At 37.5% G+C, this 4673-nt stretch overlaps 1 pseudogene; it reads right to left on the bottom strand.

Annotated features, from left to right (window-relative positions):
* LOC104855556 overlaps positions 1–3481 on the bottom strand; it is a 5319-nt pseudogene extending 1838 nt beyond the window's left edge.
* Positions 3482–4673: the final 1192 nt, after the last annotated feature.

Raw genomic sequence — 4673 nt, 5'->3', positions numbered from 1 at the left:
GGGGGTGAAGGGAGGGCAGAGGTAAGGGGAAAAAAATGAGAATCAAGACTTGCCATGTAAAGGTACATGATCCCAACAATGAATGTAACTGTACTGTATCCCTAAATGTACCAATAAACTCAATAAAAAAAAAAAAAAAGTACTCCATGGCCAACAGATAAATGAAAAAAATGCTCATCACCACTAATATTTTAAAATATGCAAATTTAAATCATAATGAGCTAACACCTCACACCTGTTAGAATCACTATTTAAAAAACCCCTAAGATAAATGTTGGCAATGGTGTGGAGAAAAGGGAACCTTTGTGCATGGTTAGTAGGAATGTAAATTAATACAGCCTTTATGGAACAGTTTGGAGGGGTCCCCCAAATATGAAAAAATAGAATTAATGTAACTAGCAATCCCATTTCTGAGTTTATATCCAAAGGAATAAAGTAATTTCCCTGAAGAGCTGTGTACTCCCATGTTCACTGTAGCATTGTCCACAATGGATCCTGGATGTCCATGATGAGATGAATGGATAGAGAAAGTGTGACATGTACACCAAATGGGACACTATTCAGCTTTTTAATTTAATTTAATTTTTTAATTTTTTTTGTTTTTTGAGTCAGGGTCTCAATATGTAGTTGAGACTGACCTGGAACTCACTGTGTAGCCCAGGCTGGTCTCAAACTCACAGCGATCCTCCTGCCTCAGCGTCCTGAGTGCTGGGATTACAGGCATGCGCCACCACGCCTGGCTTCAGCTTTTTTAAAAAGGGAAATTTTATTATTTGTGACAGGATGGTTGTACCTGGAGGGCATTATGTCAAGTGAAATAAGCCAGGCACAGGAAGACAAACATATAATCTCACTTGTATGTGGAGCCTAAAAAATTTGAACCCATAGAAATATAGAATGGTGCTTACTGGAGACTGGAACAGAGAGAGAATGAGGATAAATGGTTATTAATTAAAAATTAAAGGGTAAAAAGTTTCAATTAGGAGAACTATGCTTTAGTGGTCAATTCCACACAATAATAACTATAGTAAACAATAATGCATTAAATATTTCAAAAAGGCCAAATGAGCAAATTTAAATGTTTCACCAGAAGAAAACGATTAAGTATGTATGTATGTTGTTAATTAGCTTAACAGATTTAATCACTGCACAATGGAAACATGTATCAAAACACTACATTATTCTCCATATATAAAATTATTACTAATGAATTAAAGTTATAAAATTTCTATCATAGAAATGTTAGCAAAGTTCAGAAATTATTGCATCATTTTTACTTTGCTACCATTCTATAATGGAAGAAAAAGAGGAGAGGGAGGGGGAGGGGAAAAAAGAGGGGTAGAGGTAGGAGGAGGGAAAAGAAAGAAAAAGTATTTCAAAACAGTTATCTCCATTACTTCTTTGTCCAAAGTTTTCTCCAAATACTTTCTTGAACGCAGCTCATCTTCCTCCTCAGCTTCCCATTTCTTGGGTCTGTTTTCCAGCTGAAATGCTCTTCTTCCTAGTGTAAGACCTCACAAGTCTCTTTGGCTGTATTCCTGTATCTCCCTTCAAAAGTCCTAATTACTGGATCAGACAAAACCATCTTTTTTTTTGAGGAATATTTGGAGTGAGCTGATGATCAATAGGATCAATTCTCATCAGACAACTACAGGATTTCCTTTGTGGGAAAGAAGAGTTTGTGAATGCTGAGGTGTTGATCTTTTCTTCACTATCAGGGTTAAATAAGTTACAGATCCTTCATGAACTGGAATGCACTCATTAATAATGAAACTTAGTGATTACAGCCCACTTGGGCACTGTTAGGATGGCTTGAAAGCTGCCAGAGGGCACCAAAAGACAGAATGAGCAGGCAGGGTGTGACTTTTTAAACATTTATTTATTTTATTTATTTATTTATTTTGGTTCCGGGGATTGAACTCGGGTCCTTGCGCTTGCAAGGCAGGCCACCGAACCACTGAGCTAAATCCCTGGCCCCTCATTTTTAATTTTTTTGTTTTTTTGAGACAGGGTCTCACTCTGTAGTTGAGACTGATCTGGAACTCACTATGTAGCCCAGGCTGGTCTTGAACTCACAGCGATCCTCCTGCCTCAGCCTCCTGAGTGCTGGGATTACAGGCATGTGCCACCAATCCTGGCTAGGATGTGACTTTTTAAAATGGTTTCACCAGGGTCATATTTGTGTATTGATGGTTCACATAAAATATTGTTTGGGAAATATTTCTGCCTCTAAAAGTTCTGAAGATTGCTGCTTCTAAGAACAACTAAATGATAAAATATTCAATAGAAAGGAATGAATTTATAAAGCATATGATTTATAAATTAAAAAGCAATTATAAAAACAGTATATCTGAGGGAGAAGTAAATAATAATTTTATCTACTGTTTTTGCTTATCTCTAAAACATTTTGTATTGATAGCATATTGATGTTGTTTTTTTCTGCTCTTTATTCAATTCTCAGTTTATTTTTATGTGTTATAGAGTGAGCATAAACATAAAGATAATATGATGTCCTGGTTTTCATATCCCCATTATCCCAGGTATTAGTGTGACAAGAAATATTTCACAAGACAAAGTAATGAGAGATCTTACTACCTTACTACAAGAAATCAGAACTCTAACCTGATGATCCTGTATCATTCTGAACTTGCAGGGCCCTCTAAAAACATAGCCCCCCTCCTTCTTCTTCTCCTTCTCCTTCTCTTCCTTAATGCCAATTCACCATACACTAAAATGGAAAAAGAGAATATTCAAGGCATCATGTAGTAAAGACCTTATGTCTGCCTTTCTAACCAAAGATATCACCAAATTACAGTTTTAGCTAGGAATTCTATTAGGACCAGAATTTTTCAAGCAAACAAAAACTCTACAGAACAATATTTTGTATTTCATGGGGGACATGTATTGATAATTTATGTGTGGCTCAAAGGACTTGAGTTAAAAATGCAAAGAGACCTGACCAAGTCTAGTCTGGCTTGTATCTGCATTGTCATGGGATATGTTTTATGATGACCCCAAGATCCATGCTACCTCTTTGGTAATGCAAATGTGACTCTCTCAAGTTGTAAAATTTGAATGGGCTAAGCACTCCTTGGTGGGTCATTTGCAATGATTTCCTACTTTGCTCATTTACAGTTTTCCATTTCCATATGGTTCAGTAGTTTCCTTTAGTTCTTACTGCTTTCTCCTCCCTCCCTCCCTCCCTCCCTCCTTCCTTCCTTCCTTCCTTCCTCTCTTTCTTTTTTCCTTCCCCCTTTCCTTTGATTTCTTTCCCTTTCCTCCTTTCTTTCCCTTGCCTTCTCTCGATCCAGAAGCCTCCTCCATCCAGCAGTTTCATAGGCCCATCATGGTGAATGGTCAGTAATCTCATGACATTTTCTTTATAGGAAGGGTTGTTAATGACTGTCTTCAGTGCATTGACCAAATCTGTGGTTGACATTGCTGTGAAATCAATCACAACAGCTGTTCCTTTGGTGTTCATGTGAGCTATGTTATCATGTTATTCTTCAAACAAAGGAATGCCTACCACAGGGATGCCATGGGTGATGGCATCATGAATGCCATTGGCTCCTCCATGATTTAAAAAAAAAATCTTTGGTTTTAGGTTGACCAAGAAGATCATTTTGGGGGATGCACACATACAGGTGGATACTAGGGCCCTAGGTTTCTTGCCATTAAATCTCCAAATAACAGTTCATAGAGGTTTCAGTCTATAATTGGCTGGCTCCAAGGCTAGCATGGCAAATAAGAGTTGCAGAGGAGAAACAACATGGTGGTACACAAGGCAGCAAGGGTAATAAGAGAGCTGATGTTTTTATTTTTATACCTTTCAAGGTAATAATTTAGATACAGTAAAACCCACAACTTGTAGTTACCATCTGATAACTTTTCTTTTCTTCCTTTTCTTTTTGTTACCAGTGATCAAACTTAGGATTTGTCTCTCACCAGGCAGGCACAACACCACTGAACTACATTCCCAGCACATTATCTGATAACTTTTCACCTTTGTAAGAGACCACATAAACATCACCCAGATCAAAATATAGAATATTTTATCACCTCAGAAATCTTCCTCATGTCCTACCTCTCATGGCCCATCAGAAATAATCATTATTTTGATTTAGTTTATGTTAGTTTTGTCTATTCTAAAACTTGTTTGTAAATGGAATCATCCAGTATATATCTTTTGGGTTTGGATTATTTTGCTCAGTATTTCTGGGAATCACATTATTGTGTAGTGTCTTAGTTATTTTTCTTGTTGCTGAGACAAAATACCTGACCCCCAAAGTTAAAGGAGGAAAAGTTTATTTGGCTTATAGTTCATGAGGTTTCAGTCCAAAACTGGCTGGCTCCAAGGCAGGGTGGCACATGGCAGAGGTTTGTGGTGGGTGGAAGGTAGCAAAAGCAAGCAAGGAGAAAACCATGGCTCTTTCTGCCCCTTTTATCTTATCCATACTACTTAGGATGGGTAGCACTCACACCTTTAATTACATTACCCTTGAGCCTAGCATGGCACCCTAAGTCAATTCCAGCATCACACCCTTAGATCCAGCCATCTCTGAAAAAGCCTCACCTTAGTCTGCATGAGATTCTGGGAGGACATCTAGATGTAAGCCATAAGGCATATATTATTAAGTTTTTAAATGCTGCACAATATTCTGTTTTATCTATTC

The sequence above is a fragment of the Fukomys damarensis genome, unplaced genomic scaffold (assembly GCF_012274545.1).
Source record: "Fukomys damarensis isolate Sample0158 unplaced genomic scaffold, DMR_v1.0_HiC HiC_scaffold_36, whole genome shotgun sequence".
Taxonomy (NCBI): Eukaryota; Metazoa; Chordata; class Mammalia; order Rodentia; family Bathyergidae; genus Fukomys; species Fukomys damarensis.
This window is presented reverse-complemented; position numbering and strand designations above follow the sequence as displayed.